Source organism: Panthera pardus, unplaced genomic scaffold (genome assembly GCF_024362965.1).
Source record: "Panthera pardus isolate Hobbes unplaced genomic scaffold, ASM2436296v1 HiC_scaffold_17, whole genome shotgun sequence".
In the NCBI taxonomy this organism is placed as follows: domain Eukaryota; kingdom Metazoa; phylum Chordata; class Mammalia; order Carnivora; family Felidae; genus Panthera; species Panthera pardus.
In genome coordinates this window covers 115917572-115938829 of record NW_026526732.1, presented here as the reverse complement: position 1 = coordinate 115938829, position 21258 = coordinate 115917572, and the positions used below count along the sequence as shown (strand labels likewise).

General features: G+C 44.1%; 1 long non-coding RNA gene across 1 annotated transcript in view; it reads right to left on the bottom strand.

The window, feature by feature from the left end:
* Nucleotides 1-21047, bottom strand: part of LOC109249574 (uncharacterized) — a 30770-nt gene extending 9723 nt beyond the window's left edge. The window contains exon 1 of the long non-coding RNA XR_002072640.2: nt 20962-21047. This is a non-coding gene — a long non-coding RNA (uncharacterized LOC109249574). The remainder of the gene's footprint in view (nt 1-20961) is intronic.
* Nucleotides 21048-21258: the final 211 nt, after the last annotated feature.

Sequence of the window (21258 nt, the reverse complement as noted above, 5' to 3'; positions counted from 1 at the left end):
GCTGAAGCAGACCTCTCCTTGGCTCCTGCCTCAGTAGTACGGTCGCGGTCTTTGGGGACAGGACAGATGACCACAAATTTCCAGATACCTTGAAGCCCTGGATTTAGAGCCCACAACTACGTGGCTGGGGCAAGACTGTCTGGGTCAGGGCTTGTAAGTAGCCACTGAGAAGCCGAGTCCAGTGTGGCTCCCTTAGCCATTGTTCATTTGGACTAATGCTTGCTATTTTTAAATGTAGAAATCTCATGTAAAAAGATGTTTTTGTTTTGTTTTGTTTTGTTTTGTTTTAATTCTCCGAAGAAGTCAGAAGATCTGTCTACACTGGGTCATGGGACAATAAGATGACTGCTAAAGAGTGAGAGCCCTTTTATTCAAGGAAGGTGCTCTCCAGTCAGCACACTGAAGCTCTCCCTGCTCTATCTTCAATACGGGGTCCAATGTCACTACCAATACCAAATGTCTCTCTAAGCCAAGCTTTCTCGACCTCGGAACTCTTGGCATTTGGGTTCAGATAATTCTTGGTGAGGCGGGGGGATGCTGTCCTACACATTGTAAGCTGTTTAACAGCATCCCTGGCCTCTACTCACTAGATGCCAGTAGTAAGTATCCTCCACAGCAGTTAGCACGACCAAAAACGTCTCCAGATACAGCTGAAGGTCCCCGGGGGGCGGGGGGGATGGCCTCTGAGGGAGAACCACCTAAACTTCTTCATCCACTTCAGATCCTAGCCAAGCCCCCACCCACACGAGAGTCTGGATCTCCTGCCGCCTACAAATAGTCCCCCGTACGACCAAGGATGGAAGGTCTACAAATCACGCTGATTTCCTTCAACTTCAGGCTCTGTGTTCCCTTTAAAACGAGTGTCCGTCTGGATGAGGCAGTACATCAAGTATCCATCATTTGTATCTCGGACTTTCCGGATCCTCTCTTAAGGGCGGCTTTTCATAGGAAAAGGGGTAAGAGGAACATGAGACCACTGCGTTCAGAAGGCAAAGTGATTTTAAGAAGGGAGGGAACAGAGCAAGGACCCAATGGGCGACATCATCGCCTTAAGCGCCAGCCCAGCAGGCACCCACCTGAAACAGAGCTTTACGAGGATCACCTGTGCTCACGCTGAACCCTGCCGCTTTGAATGAGGAGAATAGATGTTCACAAGTCCACCGCCTCCCACCTTGCTGAATGATGCACCTCATCACATTCTGATGAAATCCGGACGCAATCAACATTCTTGTTTTAACTAGTTGTTCTGGCAAGGGGTCTTCCTCCAAGCTCAATTTCCCACGTTGGCAACACGGCTAAGAAAAACATACCCATTTGCCAGCTCCCCTCACCGTCCACCCTAATTAGAGCCAATGTTGCTGCTCCCTTCAAAATGGCTGTGGAGGGCAAAGGGACGCTGTAAGGAGGGTGGCCCTCTGCAGGGGTGAATGCTCCAAGCGTCCTCTTGGCAGGGACGTCAGGATCTGAGGAGAGTCACTGCGAGAACTTTGGGGTGGGACAAAGCCAACTTTACAAGTTGTTTATAACTGAGCAACCACAAGAACCTCATACACCAAAACCTTTGGAGTTGGGGCACCTGGGTGGCTCAGTCGGTTAAGTGTTCGACTTCGGCTCAGGTCGTGATCTCACGGTTCATGGGTCCGAGCCCCACGTCGGGCTCTTGCTGACAGCTCGGAGCCTGGAGCCTGCTTCGGATTCTGTGTCTCCCTCTCTCTCTGGCCCTCCCCCCACTCATGTTCTGTCTCCCTCTCTCTCTATCAAAAAATAAATAAACATTAAAAAAACAATCTTTGGAATGTGGCTAAAGCAGTACCCAGAGGAAATGTATAGAATTAAAAGAATATACTAGAGATCAAGAAGGCTGAAAATAAACTCAGAAAGCTATAAGCGACACAAAAATCATTTTTTTAATGTAGAAAGAGTTGGTACAATAAAAGAAGATATTAATAAAAAAATACTATTAAATAATAAAATTATTAAAATAATAAAAATGAAATAAAATTTATTTTATTAAAAATAAAAATAAGAATTGGGGTGCCTGGGTGGCTCAGTCAGTTAAGCCACCAACTCTTGATCTCAGGTCAGGTCATGATCTCACAGTTTGAGTTCAAGCCCTGCATCAGGCTCTGCACTGACTTGCAGAGCCTGCTTAGGACTGTCTCTCTTCCTCTCTCTCTGCCCCTCCCCTGCTCATATTCTCTCTCTCTCAAATAAACATTAAAAAAAATTAAATAAAAAAAAATAATAAAATAAACAATTTTTGACAAGTATGACAAAGAAACAGAGATCAAAGTTATACATAAATGGCATTAGGTATGAAAAGGGGCATATAAGTATAGTTGCAGATGAGAGATTTTAAATCCTGAGACACGAGAGACCCTCTCTGCTCTGTATCAAACCCTACCCGACACATTTTGCTTTTCTGCACAAAACAGACAAACGCTTCCTCCGTAAGACTCTATGCATATCCCTAGTATAGCACCTATTCTGGCACAGATTTTGCATTTGTCTCACGACTAGCCTCAGCCCTCCTTTATGGAAGGGAATAGATCCTTTTTGTTTCAGAACCCTAGCTTTGGGCACGCCTGGCATACCGTTAGTGCACAATAAATGTCTGACGAATGAATTCTGGGAAAAGAAACAGGCTGAGGAAATGGCTGAATATATGAAGAGAAAGGTTTGAAGGAAACAGGCGTATCCGATCCTCAAAAGAGACAATTACAGAACATACCACAGCTGCCTTCAACAGTGTCACTGGTCATGGGAAGGAAGGATTGAGTTTTTTCTGCAGAGGAGACCCAGTGAATAGAACTTACATCAGTGGACACGACAGAGACCAAAAAGACCCGAAATGGCAGAAGAGCCAATTGGATTATTTGACTTTATTAAGATGACTTTCTTTCCCAGAAATCTTCTATTTAAATTATTTAAAGGTAAGAGATATGTTTTACTTCTTTCAAATTAATCATAAACCTGGGGCACCTGGGTGGCTCAGTCAGTTGAGCGTCTGACTTCGGCTCGGGTCATGATCTAATAGTTCATGGGTTTGAGCCCCGTGTCGGGCTCTGTGCTGACAGCTCTGAGCCTGGAGCCTGCTTCGTATTCTGTCTCCCTCTCTCTCTGCCCCTCCCCCACTCATGCTCTGTCTCTCTCTGTCTCAAAAATAAATAAACGTTAAAAAAAATTTTTAAAAAATCAATCATAAACCTCTCTGCCTTTCTTCCCCCATATCACCCCCACCACACCCCCAAATCACCTGCACACAGCACTCTTTTGGGCCAGCTTAGGGTTATTGCCCTCATATCTCCGTCATATCTCCATCAGATTTCCAGTTTCCGAAATAAACCTCGTCTGGTTGGTATGAAGCCCGATCTAGCAAGGCTAAATATTCCACCGAGCTGCCTGCCAGACGCTGATAGTATCAACATTCTGTCTTCGTTCCGAGTTGCAGTTTAAAACCAATCGGGCTTTTTCCCGAATCTCAGGCCACCTGTTTAAGTCCTCCTTTCCTCCATGCCCGGCGTGAACATATTTCTCCAAAAATTGGAATTAATGAGTTTTCTTCATCAACCTCGTTAAACGTAGAGATTAGACTGACTTTTCAACCTGATCGCAGCTCACCAGCTAGCTATCTGCGAGGGCTTTGTTCTTCAAGCAAACAAACTCGTGATATGCTCCCCTAAAGTTATATTTTCTATGAATACCACTTTCAGACAAGACATACAATTACTAAAATTGCATCTGATATTTGTAATTACTTGGGTCTATACCTGCGGCGAATTGGTTTCACACTAGAGGAAATGCAAATTGCTTTACATCCAGGTGGAGGAGTATATTCTACAGCACAATAAACCTCGCAGCTTAGAGAATTAGCCAAAGGTAGGGAGCCGAAATGTCTTACTTGCTCAAATTAAAGATATTGCTGTGTGTGCGCGTGCCTTTATACATTTATAATGTAAACATATATGAGGACGTAGCACACGCTCATTATCTAGAACAATCAGAGCTAACCCCCTGCAGCATGGCCCTCAGACTGTTTTCCTGGAATACCGATTTTGCTGGCATATCCGTCTCCTCCCTCCCCCCCACCCCATCACCCCTCACAGCACCAAACCTTTGGGGAGTACCTGAAATATGCAACAAATGTGTCTGTCAACCCTCTTGGTTTCCTATGGACGGCTCCAGATCACTAAGATCAAAGTTAGTTAATAGGAACCTATTCTCGTAGGCCAACTGAACAAATGGCATACCCAACTCCCGGGTGTGTATGGGCTGAAGAAGTGATGGGCTTTCCGGTGCTGCCTTCACCATCCGTCTGTTCCTTGATGTAGAGCCCTCTTCCTCACCCCAGGGGCTCGTGGTGAACATCACGCACAGTCCTTACAGAAATGACAGGCAAGTCCATGGTTTGTCCCAAACTTTGCGCTCGGCTCCTGGAGAGTTATTTGAAAAGGCACTGCTTACTCCTCAGTTTTAATGAAGGAGAAGGTTAAGACAGACATTTTTTTTTTTTAATTTTGGGGGATGCTCTATTTTTTTCTGTAGTAGAGTGGTCGTCTTTATCTCATTCCTATTTTAAGTTTTTGATTTGTAGAGTCCCCCGGTTTCCCTTGGAATGTGTGTTTCTTTTTAAAAATTTTTTAATGTTTATTTATTTATTGAGAGAGAGAGAGAGAGAGAGAGAACCAAGGAGGGGCAGAGAGAAAGGGAGAGAGAGAGAATCCATCGAGATGTGGGGCTTGATCTCACAAACTGTGAGATCATGACCTGAGCTGAAATCAAGAGTCAGCTGCTTAACTGACTGAGCCACCCTGGAGCATCCTTCTACTGTTCACACATACACACACACACACACACACACACACACACACACACACACTTTTCCAGAGTATCTGCTGTGTTATACCATTGTCTAACTAATGACAACACTTGGGCATAGTGTAAGGTAAGTAGATTTACTAATAGGAAAACGATAAATTGATAAAAAGAAGAGAAAGATGATAGATAGATAGATAGATAGATAGATAGATACTATGAATCCTCCCCTAGAGTTAAGCCCTCAAAAGCTTATGATTCCCTAAAAATCTGCCTGACAGAGGGAAGAAGACAAAAATGCTTAAAGTGGTCTGTACTTTCATCAGAAAGTGACCATAATATGCCTCTGATATTCTTCTTTTCAGCTGCCCAACATCCGAATCTCCTCCTGGAAATTAGGCACCTTCTGCCATACGAACCTTTCCCGGAAGCAGAGTTCATCCCCTCTACAGAAAGGCCTCTTGTCTGCTACCCCCACCAAACTGGCTGCCGTTCGTGGACTCGTGACCTCGTCAGCCAATCAGACCCCACCACCCAGGACACGGGACCCGGGGGCCACCACAAAAAGACGCAGGGAGGGCGGAGAGCACGTGCTCCCCGGTAGGTCCCCGGACGCCACGGCGGGGAAGGCGGTGCCGGCCAGGGCCCGCGCTGCCCGGCAGAGGTGGCCGCCGCGTCCTCCCCACGACGCTTCTCTGGCCCGTGCCCCCGCTCCCAACCATACCTCTCCAGCCTCCCTGGAAACTCTGGAAGGCGACCGACATCCTTTTCTTTTCATTTTATGGGATTTCTTTTCCTTTACCGCGAAGATCCGTCCACGCAATGCAGGTGCAGAGTTTAAAAATTAAAGGGAAGTGAAGGATGTTTGAAGAAAAACAACCAGCCCCGCTTGCTCTCTCTGCCTCTCACTGCTCGGCCGTGCTCCCGGGAGGCATCGCTTCCAACCTCCTTGTCTGTTTCCTTTGGAGGGTATCCCCATAATCCTCGGTAATTAGCCTGACTTCTTCTGCAGCTAGATGAGCAGTGGCTTCCTGCACTCTTTTCTACTTGTCCTCACTAGACCCTCCAAGTAAAGTCATAGAAGAATTTTATTTAACCCACCGCAGAGTGGTCACATTATAAGAGAAAGGCCATGTAGTGCTTTCTGATGTCCTTCTTTCTCTCGTGCCATCAATTTTTGTCACACTTTTTGAGACTTCATGGTTTTCTATATATCAGTCATCGATACCGTTTCAAATGCTTGATTTACAGGAATCCCAGGAGGTTTTTTTTGTTTTTGTTTTTTTCCCCCAATGTATTATCATATCAGATAGTCTCCTCATGCCCTACCCCCCCCCCCCCCCCCCCCCCCCCCCCGCCCCCGGGGATCTGATGTTTATCTGGCTGCTCTTTGGCCAGTTGGAAGCTTTCCTCTGATATTTGCAGGTCTTTGGCTGTCTGTTCATAGAGCAAAGCCCTAAAACGGATGGGAAATCCAGGGTGCATGGGAGGGCCCCGGACCCTTGTAGGTGTTTCTCTAGTGTGAGTGGGGGGTGGGGGGGGAAGTCCAGTGTTTATTGGTGAACTCCTAAGTTAATGGAAGTCGGGTTTTTTGTTTTTGTTTTTGTTTTCGTTTGTTTTTGTTTTTGTTTCTCTGCAGCTGTTCAGTGTCTCCAGAGTAGAACCCCACCGATCTCCCTCACTGGGGCATAAACCCAGCTGCTGGCCTTCAGGAAAAGAAGCGAGGCACCCTACCACGGCCAGCTTCATGAATTGTGGGGCCCAGTGCAAGATGAAAATGTGAGCCCCCTTGTTCCAAAAGCAGGAAAAATGCCATTAAAGTTCCTAAAATATAAAGCTTCCTTCTGCAATCTCTCAATTTGTCATGGCAGTTTTCGGTTGCTATTTAAAGTTGCTCCAAATTTTAAAAAAATTAAAATTTTAAATTATTAGTATTTTTACTGCTCATCTTTATATCATGCAATGCCAGTTTTAAATGCAAATATAAGTGCATTTAGCTCTGAAGCAGAATCACTGAAATTACACAATTTTTGTTTCCTAGGCTTGTATTTCCATCTGTGTATATATAGATTTCATTCTCAACCAAAACAATGGAAATGCTTCACAAAAAAATAAAAATAAAAATAAAAATTGTTTTCATTTCACTTGTTGATATGCTTATATTCTACCAAATTCTCCACCCTGAGGATGACTAAGTTAGGACAGAAAAGACAGGCACTCTGGGTCATCTTATCTGTCTGTTTGCTTCAGTGATCTGTTTTCATTGTAGGTGGTTTGACAAATACGGGAAGGCACAGGGATAAGAAAGGACATGGTAAGGTTCCTTGGTAGTCATGTTTCTTACAGTGCGACTGCCCTTTGTCTGCATTGAAAGTTCTGATTTGAGCAGAAAGCACGGTCCCTTGGGGCCAGCAGTGCTCACCCTGCGCTCACTCTCAGTCTTGCTAAACTTCCACGTGTCTGGGTCCACCGAACCTCTGTGCCCATGGACATCACAAACACTGTGCTCAAACGGGACTGCAGGAGACAATGGACATGCACCTCATGTGCTTCTCCTCTGCTCACATTCATGCTTCCTCATCCCATCGGGCCTCACTTGCAAAACACAGGCTCGAAGATAAAATGATGAAGACTTCCAGAATGGAAGCACTGTCAAGCCAAGCACAGGACCCTTCTGAGCACTGGGCCCTGTGATGCCAGCCCCGTGTCCCATGCGTCATCATTCAGACTCTGACTCAAAACCGTTTTTTCCCAACTCCTGGCCTCCCCCTTGCCTATGATGGTGCCTGGTGTCTCCGAGCCTGCAACCTCTCCTGTTCAGTTTGTTCAGAGAACAAAGCTCTTCTGTGGTCAAGAACTATACCTGGGACATCAAACGGATCCGCGAGGCATGTGGGAAGCCGGTCCCCGTTGACGAAGGTCTCAGTGCCACAAACACCAATAGAAAGTTGGGCAGGTTTCTGTAGCCTGAGTGGGGCAAAGTGGGGTAGGTAGGAGACTGGGCAGAAGGGGATATGAAATACCAGACCAGTTAACGTCCATCTGGGCTTGGAAAAGTAACTGTAAATGACACATCGGTTTATTTAACTGAAGGTTATTGCTTCCCATAAATGACATTTTGCACTTTAAAAATGTCTTTGTTAAGTGTGGCGCTGTGAACATTTGTGATTTCCCCAAAGTGTTTTTGTTTGGAAAATAACGCATTCTGGAGTTTACAGACCTGGCATTGTATCCTGGTCCTGGCACTCCCCAAATGTAGCTATAGATGTATTATTTAACCTCTCAGAGCTTTGCTTTTCTCTTCTGTAAATAATGGAGGTAACAATATCTAGTCTCAGATCACAGATGCAAAGATAAAATAAAGGTTGAAATTATAACACAGCGCCTCACATATTCTTGATGCACAATGAATATTAGTTTTCTGCCTCACTTTTGATAGTATATACAAATCTCTTTCGAAGATATGTCAGTGAACCAAATATTAACTTGGGAATGATAGAGGACCAAGACGGATTTCTTATCCCCCGTGGACAACAAATAATGGTTGATATATAAATACAGTTTTCCTTATCAGACTAATGACTTTGCATTTATGTGTGGGCTTAAATGATAATGGATAACTGGCTTTCATTTGAACATCGCACACATGTAAATTTGATCGGATTTGAGCAAGTAGAAGAGATTTATTTTTGGAGTTTTTTTATGAGCTTATTTTTGTAAATGCTTATTTATTTTTGAGAGAGACAGAGACAGAATGCGAGTGGGTTAGGGGCAGAGAGAGAGGGACACACAGAATCCCAAGCAGGCTCCAGGCTCTGAGCTGTCAGCACAGAGCCCGACGCAGGGCTCGAACTCGCGAGCTGTGAGATCATGACTTGAGCCGAAGTCGGACGCTCAACCGACTGACCCAGCCAGGCACCCCTATGAGCTTATTTTTAAAGATATTGCTTCTGTTTCTAATTGGGTGTTTCTAATTGTTTGGTTTTTTTTTTCCTAGCAACCAATAGTTACATATTTTCATACTGTAAGGTGTGCTTCAGGTGGCTTTGATGCTGCTGTTCACAGTTATCCCCATTACATCACCAAACAATGGCCATCATGGGGTTATGTTGTGGTCCATTCACGACCATGTCCACACTCGGTAACTGCAAGCATGTCTTCTGTGCTGGCGTCCTGGGTGCATCACAGATCCCCCCTTCAGCAGTTGTGTTTTTTGCTTTTTTCACATTAATGATTGCCAGGATGTTAAAGTAACTACTCGAGAACCCATGTGTGTCTTTGTGTCCAGCCCAAGATTCAGAATTAAATAGGGTTCTGAAGCCCCATACTTGTCATACTTCCCGTTTGATCAGAAGAATAAAGCCCTATAGGGATGTCACGAAGATATAACACATACTGAACACAATGTAAAGTGTTAAGGATGGTAACAACGCAAACTTAAGCCAGTACACGATTAAATGCCAGCTATTTGATGGAGTAACTGACGTGAGAATGATCACTCTGGATGGTAGCGTTCGGAGGGGAAGGCTGGGATTCGGCCAGGTAAAGAAGAAGCCATTGCCTAGTCAAGAGACAATTATCTCACAGGAAAAGTCTTAATGATTCGCAAAGTTGAAAGTAATCCCGTAATATATATATTCTTTATGACAATGAATTTTGGTTCTATGCTTTGCTTTCGATATTACAACAGTTTCTTAGAGATGATGGCTTCAAGTGCAAAGAGGAAGTCGGATGAAAACACTTGACTCTCTGTGGAAAACATGAGAAAGTTCACTCCGCTCTTGTCTTCCTCCATCTGCTCTGCAGGAAAATAAATGCCCTTGGAACTGCTACGAAGCTTCTTCAAAAGAATTTGGGAAAGGGAGAGGAAAACTTTCCAGAGGCCCCCAGAGCCTCAGAAGGCAGTAAGGAAATGTATATCATGCCTTGCCTGGGAAACAGGATGTAAGAAAATCTAAAAGATCTCCAGGAAAGAGTCCAACCAGAAAGACCCAGAAAACCATGATGCAAATTAGAATCTCTATGTTTCACTTTTGACGACAAGGACATTTTAGAGTTTGCCCATGATCGCCTGTAAAACATGACCATCTTTCCAGAGATCCTGGCCTTAAAGATAGATGAAGTGACCAGCTATGAGTCTGAGAGTACTGGAAACGTCTCCCCTACCACCTGCACCTGTAGTTCTATCATTAGAAACTCCGATCTTTGGATTTAGATTTGTTTTAATCTGTAAGAGCCCACAATAAAACTTTAATGCTCTTTAGAGGGCCATCTAATGTTGGTATCAGCGAACATTCAAAGAGCTTGCACTCCACTCGTTCTTCAAATGACAGCATAAATTAAAACGAGTCTCAAAGTTGACTGAGAACCAGATGAACAAAAGGCCCCAAAGGAAACAAGGGAGAACGATCAAGATAACCATGCATTTCCTTCTTGGCTATGTTCCCTAGAGATGGCTGTCCATGGACCGCCTCTTAAAAAAACAAACGGAGGAACAAACACAAAAACAGACTTGCTTCACTTCTAGCAGATAGACTTACCTGCCAGTCTTTCCTTAAGATATCTTGTTCAACAATGACTCCGTTTGGGTAACAAACTATGCACAAATCCTGTTGTTACCACTCTCTCCACAGCAGGAAAAAACTGGCCACGGAGAAACACCTGCCCAAAAGTGTGGAGATCCTCAGATCCCAGAACAGCCGCACAATTCCAACCCGATGAGCCAGCAAGTCCCCAGAGTATGGGAAGGGGGACGGGGTATGGGATAACTTTCCAGCTCTGTTACTAGCCTTCTTGGCACACTGGTTTTACAGAGAAACATGGCTCTCGTCGTGTGTAAAGAAAAGTACAGGAAGTAGTCTTTTTATTTTTTTTCTTCGTGGTAAACAAAAACAGCCATGCCTACATCAACGCAAAGTAACTGCACACATTTTTTCCAGTCTGTGGATTTGTGCTTAGACACCGTCATCTACCAATGGCAGTTGGGTGATTTTTTTTTTTAATGGACTGGCACAGATGACCTTGTATTTGACTCGCTGGAACTGACAGTATTTTCCTTGGTTGGGGACCAAATGGAGACCTATGCTTGCTCTCTGAGACACAGGAGCTCTGTTTTGAGAAGGAATCAGACACCTACGGGCATGACAGTGTTCTCGGGCAAACCTCAGTCAGATAAGCCCTTTCTTAAATCCTCAATTTTAGCCAAAAATAAACCCTAAGTTTTTAAGTCAGCATGACATGTGTGAGGTACCTCTTCCTTCCGGCATCCCTGTACTTGATGGAGCAAAAGAAAGGAGACTAAGTGTGTAGCCGCCTCGCAGAGGGTATTCCTGAAAATCAGGAGAAGAACGGAAGATGGACGAGGACGAAGGTTGAGGGAACTGGGATTCTTACATCAGAAAAAGGCAGCCAATGGGGTGAATCAACATTTGAGTATGTCGGGGATAAATGCCTGCAGGAGGCCATCCGATTTCCTCTGATAAGCAATGAGGACCAGAGCAAATGAGGACCTCTGAATTGCTGTCCCTGTAATACATTATGCGGTGAGCAAAGTGGAGCCAGAAGTTAAATCTCTGTCAACCCATACGCTAATATATTAGGTACCAGATACCCTAAAAAAGATGAAACAGATCCCCACACGCAGACTTCATAAAAGAAATTTCTTTTCTTTATTTAAGTTTTTAAATGTTTATTTATCTTAGAAGGAGAGACAGAGCGTGAGTGGGGGAGGGAGACACAGAATGGGAACCAGGCTCCAGGCTCTGAGCTGTCAGCACAGAGCCCAACACGGGGCTAGAACCCACGAACTGCAAGATCGTGACCTGAGCCGAAGTCGGACGCTTAACCGACTGAGCCACCCAGGGGCCCCTAACAAAAGAAATTTCTGAGAATTGGTCCTGTAACTCCCGAACCTTCTCGCTTACCTTGAAAATATAAAATGATGGACATAGGAGAGACAAACAGATTGTGTGGAGAACAGTAATAATTGTGCTTTGAGTCTGAGCACCCGGAAAGGAGTGGAGGGGAAGAGGGAGCTTCCTCTGTCATCTCAGTGCACTTCTTTGGGACCATCTGAAGAGCTGGAAAAGAATTTTCCCCTGTCGGGAGATATGGAGGATTTGCTTCTGCCTCATCTGCGAGAAAGCAGAAACATTCCAAGGAGAATGGATGGAGGGGATATTGGGACTGGTCTTCATTCTCTAGTAAGGGGTATGCAAATTATCCCTGTGGACCTCATGTAAGCTCAAGGGGTTTGCAGACAGGGTCCAAGGAGCAAGATGCCAGAAATGTAACCCATCGGAACCACACCCTGACTCTATTTTGTTACAAAGATTAGAAAAAGAAGGCCTCTTGGCTCTAAAAATGAAAACAAAATTGAAAGATCTAAGTAAAACCAAAAAAAAAAGAAGGAAATAACTTGATTGTTCTTATATTTGTTCAGAGCAAGTCAAGAGAGAAAAAAATCAGGTATAAACTTTAATGCAAGGTGCCATACTACTGATAGAGAAATTAAGAGTTTTGATGCAACCCCAGCTGTCAGACGGGTAGAAGATATGATCCAGCTCTTGAGAAAAGAGAATGCTCCTGGAACAGATGGGCGCACCTCTGAGCTTTATAAAGCATTAACTAGCTGTTTAAATAAGTCCTTAGCAGATGTTTTCAATGGAATTTTGGAGGTGAAGTGGGGAAAAAAACAAAGTCCGAGGCACAAGGGGAATTGATATCACAAATAAGAGACATTCTTGAATTCAGAGAACAATTTATGGTCAAAAGTTTTTCTTTTTTCTTTTCTTTTTTTTTTTTTAAGACTAGCCACAGTATTTGTAAAATGGGAGCACATTACCCAAATCTGCCATTAAATTAATGCATATCGCAGTATTAGCCTTTCAAGGAAGAGACGTATTGAAAGCCAAGGACGGTTTACTGTGGAAGCTTCGTGATACGGATAGCTACTCATCTGAGACCAAGAAGGCGAGCAGACATGTGTATGTGCATGGTGGTAAGTAAGAGGTCTGTTCTTGTAATGGTACCCCGTATATAATGAATACAGTTATTAGCGATGAGATAAATCACAGAGGGAGAAAGGAAAAGATGCTCCTAGGTCTGTGTTGAAGGTACTGTGTGAATGTGTCCAAAACATATAAAAAAAGAAGAGTATGTTGCACAGAAAATAAAAGGAGCGGTGAGTTTTCTTCCTCCCAAATGGCCCCCACACGTCCATACTTCGGTAGATCAGCAAACAATTCTCAGGTGCCTCTCGGTGCCAGCCGGTGGATGAGGTGATGCACAGGGAGATAAAGAACACGCAGTCCCTGCCCTCCAGTGGCTGATCTTCCTTGAAGGCTGCAAGGACGCTGTTCTCACTAGCAGTACCTGCTGTTTTACTAGTACCTTTACCTCCAAGTGCTACTCCTCCCATAGCTTTACCTCCCAACTTGTAGGGATGGGGGAGGGGAGATTAAAGGGAGAGAGCCAGGGAGACTCAAGCCCCCACAAGAGAGAGGCTGGAGTGGAAAACACGGCGTGGAGACCTATGGATCTAACTGCTCAGCACATTCACCCCAACAAATGACTGCGTATCATCATTTAGGGGGGACAGAGAGGATGAATGGAAAGGGAGGAGGCAGACAGCATCCACGTCTGTCAAATCCAGGCATGTGTATTGAGAAATGACGTGAAACAATCCACAAACGAAAAGACACGGAAATGTAAGGCAGAAAGAAAGGACTGACCCATTTAAATAGTCGTTTTTGACCGAATTCACATCATTCAAGGCGCCGTGAAATCCAGCACGGTGGTTTAGGCAGGTTTTCACCCCTGACTCACCCAGGATGAGAGCCGAGGCTGTGCCAGTCACGAGACTGTAACTTCTTAGGTTTGGTTTCCTCGTTTGCAAAGTGGGGATAAACACAGCACCCACAAAGGGTTGCTGTGAGAATTCAGATACTGCACACAAAACACGTTTATGTTGGTGCATGGACGTACGAGACCTCAACACATGGTTTCTATCATTACCAAGTCCATCACGGAGCCTGCTTACAACTTTGTGACTTCATCGCGTAGCTCCGTCTGCCCCTCTGACCTCTCAGGATATCTTGCTGGCAAGGCCCTGCACCGTTTATCACGGGCACATCCAACAAGTCCTTACGGAGCATCCAGTCTCTGGAGGGCACTGTGCGGGGGACCCAGCAGGGGGGTCAGACAGGTCTGCTTCCTGTCCTCACAAAGTTGGGGAGAAGAATTACCCTAGAAATGTGATGTCATTGGCAACATTCTTGGCATCTGAAAATCGCAGAAGAATCCTTCTGAGACTCACGGCGGGCCCCGTAACTCTTACAAAATGGAAAGGAAAACCTCCCCTCCAGGAAAGGTAGAAGGGGAGAAATGAGCCCGGGGATGGTGAGCCTGAGACAGGATGGGCCGCTGACTGTGCACGGGGTCTTCTGGATTAAGGTGATTCTAGGACCAGACACCTTGCTGTTTCGCCCTCGGTGTCTCTGGCGTCTCCACTCTTCACCTTCAAAGCTCACTGCTGCTGTGCGAGCTCCTGCCTCGTCGTCGGTGAGCTCCTGACGTCTGCACTCGGCTCCTACACTCCTTCCTCCAACCACCCCTGACAGCCTTGCAAGGCTCTTCCACTCATCGCTTCCCCTGTTGCAAACTCACCAGCGCTTTCCCGTTGCCCACAGGGTGAGAGCCAATGGCTTTCCGTGGCGAACAAAACTGTTTATGAACCAGACTCCTATACATCAGGCCTTGCCATTTTCTCTGCCAAAATGTTTACCCCGTTTTAATTACTTAAAGGTTTCAGTGACAATATCATCTCTCCCCTCTGTTTTTCCACACGCGGGCCCCTCTGCCCAGAGTGCCCTGTCCTCCTCTCTTGGGCTCCCTGGTATTATCATGGCTCCTTAGACCTTGGTTTTAGGCATCTTAATGGTTCGTCACAGTTTCTGTTTCCTGTGTCTGTCTCTCCACTGGCTGGCAAGTTTAATGTCTTGTATTTTGGTGCCCCCACATCTGTGACTTGGCATAACTCAAGATAGGTGCTCAGTGGAAAAGTATCTCTTTTTTTCGTGCATTTTATCTTATTTGATATTCCCAGAAACTGCCTTTTGGAAACTACGTGAGACTGGTGGAGCCAGTTTGGGATTTTTAGCTTTGCTGTCAAATGACAAAACCGATGTTAAAAAATATTCAGAAGCAGTGGTCCAGGTGAGTAGAGATAACACAAGTTGTTTCTTAAATTCTTGCATTACCTTCACATTCTCTCTTCCACCTGACCTCTGAGTATAGGGATGTGAAGCAACAGAAACGGATTGGATGATAAAAATAAATAATACGGCGCGAAAGCCAAAGATCTGCGGATGTAAACCAGTAAACGAATTAGATCATCACCCTGTATTTGTTAGTCACCTTTCAAAGAGTCTGCTCCTGAAGGATTTTCTACATTGTTTTCCAGTCTCGACCCAACCAACCAAACAAACAAAAGTCTTTCACGCTTTTGTTCTTTTGCTGTTCGTAATCCTCGATGTTAAGTTTCCAAAATGGCATCCAGCATTCAATTTAGTTCCATCACAGGCCTTCAACCCGGGTACCGACGCCTGGTGATACCTGGAGGACCCAGACAGGGAAACAATATTGCTTTAAGCCACCTCGGCTCTTGAGACGGGGTCACTGGTCGCGGGGAGAGAGGCAAATTCACAAGGAGCCTTGTGGGAGTTAATGAACGGCTGGCCACATGGTCCCTGTCGGAAGGTGTTGACTCTTCAGACAACTGGGACTGTTTCCTGGGAGTAAATGAGAAGGGCCTGCATCTCAATCACACGGAAGCATTCAGACCCACGGCTGATGAAAATAGCCACAGAGCCAGGCGTATTTTTCCTTTTTTGATGGTGTTTGTAGACACGGAGGAGTATCTAACTGAATATACGGTTTTCACGTTAAGCTACTCTAGGGAGAAAATATGAAAAGCTATATAGAAATGGCATATTCTTAATAAGGAAATATCAAAACACGACAAGGGAAAATTCTGAAACACGGGTACACCAGCCTGGAATGAATGCGGGCGTCCCAACGACTGCATCATTAACGGCTCGGAAAGAAATGAAGTTGAGATACAAAGATCCACAGATATCACTGAAAGATGGTCACACTGATAGAACCCACTAAGGGCGTGTTGACATCGCACATCTCCAACATTAACCGCTTTTCCCAACTTGACCATTTTCATTTTTTAAAAATTGTTTTACATGTTTATTTATTTTTGAGAGAGAGACACACACACACACACACACACACACACACACACACACACACAGAGTGCGAGCGGGGGAGGGGGAGAGAGAGGGAGACACAGAATCCAAAACAGGCTCCAGGCTCCGAGCTGTCAGCACAGAGCCCAACGCGGGGCTCGACCTCACCAACTGCAAGATCATGACCCGAGCCAAAGTCGGACGCTTAACCTACTGAGCCACCCAGGCGCTGCTTAATCATTTTCATTTGTTGCTTTACTCATCTGGTGATATTTTCTCATTACATGCTCACTGACATCTTTGACGGGTAAACCCTGTCACTGAATGCTAACCTTTTAGCAGATATAAGCAGCAGAAAACTTCATTGCCTTTTTGTTGCCATCAGATAAAATTACCTGAACATATAGATCTGCCTGTTGTGTTACTGTTAGGTGTTGCATAAAATAAGGTAAATAAATGCTGTCAACGACCTCTGGGAGGCAGTTTGATCTAAGTGAAGAAGTCAGACGACTGGAGGATTCGCTTCTTGGCAGTTACGTGACCTTGGACAATTGTTTAACCCCTCCTTGCCTCAGTTTCCTGTTGTAGTGCGGATTATATGACATGATTGTAAGGAACCTGGCATGAAGTTACCTCTTGTATTGATTTCTCCTTTCTTGACTACAAAGAGCACTCAGTTGAGTTTATTCATTCATCTCATTTTTATTTTTCCATTCTCCTTATTGCAAACCCCGGGTTTGCCTTTGACCTTGCATACGTCCTCAACAGCCCTCTAGAACTTCATAGATATATCCAGAAATTTGTCTTGCCTGTTACCGAATACGAAGCAAGGACTATATGAGTACAAGGTGGGTAGATATTAAACATCTTACTATCGTTTTTTTGTTTTATTTTTGTTGTTGTTGGGTTTTTTTTTGTTTTTTGTTTTTTGTTTTTGTTTTTGTTTTTTTTTTTGCTACTAGAGTCAAACCCCCCTTGGCAGGGGTCAGTGTAATGGGTTTTTCCATTACAATTTCCTCCATGTTGGGGATCGAGAATTTCCTGGGGGCAGACATCTCCTGCAGAGAGTTTAAACAATGCAGTTAGGAGTAATAGTTGATGTTCCATATTCCAAGTGTAACCAAAATGTGGGTCATTTCTTCCTCTTTCAAACGTTGATTTTTTTTGTTTGTTTGTTGGTCGTGAGATATGCATCAGATTGCATGCATATACGCATTTCTCATTACGTGGGGTTAGGCTCTCATTCAGCCTCCATTTCTTCCTGCACGAGAGATGGAAGTTAACTATCAAGATGTGGAACAAGGAATTTTTGTTTCTTTTTTTGGTCAGAATAACAATGGCATGTTTTTATCTCCAATAGACTCAACAATGAAATATAATAAATAACAGAATGAGGAAGATTTTGACAATTTATACATGTGTATTCTAAAATGAAAAGGAAGCAGAGAGAATACTGCACTCAGGAGAGAACATTAAAAATGTCCAGCCCGTCATGGCAGAACGTGATCAGCATGGCTCAGAATACAGAGGTGATGTTGACATTGTTCACAAGATTGAGTTCAGCCAACCTGGAATGTGATGTGCGCTGACCGCCATTTAACCACAGATTTTTAAAAATCTATCTCAGCAGCATCTCCAGCTTTTAAAACTTACCTAAATTTTAACCCCAGGCATTCAGTCATGGGGCAAATATCCCGAATGTTAATTCTGAGAGACTAGAATTCTAAACTGTTATTGAGTTGAGTCACATACATGCTTTGTGAACAGCACGATCAATGCTAAAAAGCAGTAACATTTCTACATATGTGTTTCTTGTCATTCCTCTCTCAATCCTTTTCATCTGTCTCGTGGTAGCATCAGAGTCACAAACAGCATTCAGACTCACGTATGCTCAGCACTCCTGACTATTTTCACACTGAGAGTGATGCATGCATACCTGCAGGTCGGTGCCCTCTTAGCTCTAACCCATTCGATTTGTCACATGTCCCTGAGGACCATTTACAGAACTAGACGTGCTTCACTCACAAACACTTGCAGACCATCTCCGTCTAGTCACTTAGGAATGCTTACTTGCTCGTTGCTTGCGAGATGACCATCACAAACATACGTGCTTTTCCCACGTTACACTGTCAGATATACACGTGTGAAGGAGAAGTTGAATTTTAACACGACCTCCCTCCCTCCCTCCCTCCCTCCATCAAATGCGAAATGATTTTCGCATTTCAAGTTCAGAGTTAGGATTTGCTCCTTCTCGAATCCCAGTTGCTCATTAGGGAAACAACTTTTCTCCACGGGGCTAAAAAAGACTGGGGACTGATACAACACTGGATCATTTGAGCCAAACACACTTTAGCTTCAAAGATTTGTGCCCCATAGCATTTCTGCCTCTCAGTTCTCTTTTGCTTTGCATTTACTGACCCAAGTAAAGAATTGAACACTGATAGATAATGATGTCAGCCAGGGTATTATTGGGCCAGGCTTATCAAAGTCAGAGAAATCCATTCATCATGGATCATCAAATGAGGCTGAGCAATTTAAAAACCGGAATTTCTGGGCTCCCGTCCCGCTATGGCAGAGCCACTTATAATTAGGTAAAGTAAATGTTTAACTTCTGAGTCGAGTGACCTAAGAGTAAATGTCCCTGCCACCCAGCTGGTCCTCATCCTCCCAAAAATATCTTCCCAAATTGCTTAAGAATTTTTAAAATTCCTTTCACATGGAGGAACATTATATGACAGTAGGAGAAGCCGTACGTTTACTTAGTATTGCATGAAAGTGTGGCTATCCTTACAGGGGGCAAGTGTCCTTTAGTAAAATGCAGACCATTAAAATTTAGCACTAGAAGGATGATCTCCTAGGAGGAAGGTTGGCTGCTTGAGTATTGGTTCTCCCTCACTCCCCCCATCACCAGAGCTTTACCTCTTGGGGTTCTTGCTTGGTTCTGGTTACCACAGCCACCCCCAGGGATGGCATGCTCTCCTTTTAATACTCTGGGTCATGCGTTGACTAACGCCTCTTGGCATCTCTTAGCAAAGCAGATACCGGCTGGAATACTCAAATACAATGGTGGCAGAAAGAGAGGAAATGGAGAGGACGAGGGAGGGAAGGAAGACAGCGAACTAGCACTGTGTGACTACAGTCTGGAAGCTTTCCATGCGTAGGAGCTATTTAACCCTCACGTCAGTCATCCAAGGAAGATTTCACTATTCACACGTCGTAAGGGGTACAAGACCCAGAGAGATTTAGTAACTTGCCCAATGTCACCCATTGGTAGACGACAGAGCTGGAATCCTAACCCCGATGCGCATGACCTTCCAGAGTCCACCTGGCTCCCATCCAGGGAGGGCCTGCTCCTTTAGAGTACCGAAGGATCCCCACAACTTTTCTGTTAAGTCTCTGGACTTCCTAACTCCTCATACCAAGTCCATCTCTATAGGGACAGTGCCAGAACCTTCCAAAGGAAACCACATCTCCAATAGACAATCGACTTCATGGGTAAGTCCAAGAGAAACATCCAGCAGCACCTGGATTTGACTCTTTGGTGTCTGGCTGTCTAGCCTGAGACACCCCTTTCCAGGCGACTGGTTCTCCCTCAAATCCAGTAAGTCTCCAGACCCACAAAACCATAGAACCTCATAACCATATAATCTCGCATGTATCTTCCACACAAGAGTTACACACAAATACAGTAATGGAGAGTATTTCTTCTATAGACGTTAGTACCACATTCTTTTCTGAGGAAGGCACTAAGTGCAGAGAGGAGGAGGAATGAGGATTTCTATTAAGACCCTGCTCATTTCTGAAGGCTCACCACAGATACTCGCTCCTGGGGATTTTTCTGAGGTCTCCGGGTAGTCCAAATTTACCCATTTTCTAATCTCATAACGTTTTGTTTCTACCTCTATTATTGCCTCTGAGATTATGCTGTCTTGTGGCATAATTAGTCGATGACAGCCCTCCGCCCCAAGAAAAGTGAAAGTGCCTTATTTCATGCGGTTATTGAGAACAGTTATTAGAACTGGTAACAGTAGTAATCGTATTAATAGCAACAACCAGTATTCCTTTGAGCACTTATCTTTGAGTCTCCCATCCACACAACCCTGGAGATAAAGAATATTAGTCTTTTTTTTTTTTTTTTGGTAGATGTAGGAACCCATGTTTTAAACAGTTAAACAACTTCCCCGAAGTCTCACACCAATATATGGCTTCAATCCCACATCTGACTAATTCCCAGAGGATACATTTTTTTTTTTCCCAGTGACCACTAAATAAGTGTTTACTGAAAGAATGAGGATAGTAAAATGTCACCTGTTTCTTAATTTTGGTCTATAAACGACCCAAAATAAATCAAACAGGCACACAGTTTTGTAATAACAAAGTTATTGAGACCCCCTTGTTTTTAAGACCCCATTAGACCCTGCCTAAGTAAGCCCAATTTCAGACTTTTATTTCCAAGAGGCATCAGTAGTTCATAAAAACGTATGCATGTTAAGAATACAAAAACAGAGATAAGAAGATAAGACCCGGTAGGTGTGGTCACAAGGTATAAACTCCTAGTTCTAGAAATAAGTCCTGGGGATGTAACGCACAGCATAGTGACCATAGTTAACAATACTGTCTTGTGTATTTGAGAGTTTCTGGGAGAACAGATCTTAAAAGTTCTCATCACAACACACAAAAATTGTAGCTATGTGTGGTGATGCATGTTAACTAAACATTGTGGTGATCATTCCACCATATATACCTATGTCAAAACATTATGTTATAAAAATGAGTACAGTGTTATGTGTCAGTTACATCTCAGTAAAAAAGACCATGTATCTGAAGATCGGACTTTTTATTTTTATCTCTGCCATGGCCTAGGTGGTCCTTCTACCAAGGATACTCCTACCTCTCGGCAAGCCAGCTGATTCACTACTACTCCAAGATGATCAGCCTGTCAACTTCTATAGATATTCCGTGGATCCTCAAATCCTTTGAGAAGGGATAAAACAAAACAAAGATCTGCATTAGTATGTATTAAGCAATGCGAATTCAGTATTATCATTTTTTAATAGAATTAAAAGTCTGCAAGAGACTGAGTTGTCTTCAGGTTATTTTCTGTGGGGAAGAAATAACTCTTCATTCCTCGATGAATCATATTTCATGGTATTGTGCACAAAATCTGCTTGCCAGAGGTCAGTGCTGT